This window comes from Microtus ochrogaster, chromosome 2, assembly GCF_000317375.1.
Source record: "Microtus ochrogaster isolate Prairie Vole_2 chromosome 2, MicOch1.0, whole genome shotgun sequence".
NCBI classification, from domain to species: Eukaryota; Metazoa; Chordata; class Mammalia; order Rodentia; family Cricetidae; genus Microtus; species Microtus ochrogaster.
The window spans coordinates 14632219-14632689 of record NC_022010.1 but is presented as its reverse complement, the minus strand read 5'-3'; positions in this window follow the sequence as shown (position 1 = coordinate 14632689).

Sequence of the window (471 nt, the reverse complement as noted above, 5' to 3'; positions counted from 1 at the left end):
AGCTTTTGTAGACCAGGCTGGCCTCGAACTCACAGAGATCTGCCTGCCTCTGCCTCCCGAGTGCTGGGATTAAAGGCGTGAGCCACCACCATCCTGGCGCCCCAGTATAGTCTTAATGTATAGCTGAAACTCCTGATTCTCCTGCCTTGGTCTCACGAGTGCTGAGACCATTGTCCATTGTCTTGTTGGTTTGGTGGTTTTGTTTCTGTTTTTGAGACAGCCTCTCTCACTCTACTACATAGCCTAGGCTAGCCTTGCATTTACTCTGTAGCTCAGGGTAGCTTTGAATTTGTGGTTATCCTACTACTTCAGCTTCTCAAGTGCTGAGATTACCGGCATGGCCCTTTGGCCCCCTGTCAGCAGTACACTCCATTTTATTTTCTAATTCATCCGCTGACTGACATCTTGTGTCTCCACCCTTAGAGCTATTGCAAACCATTAATATTTTCTTTTAGATTGATGAAGATAAAT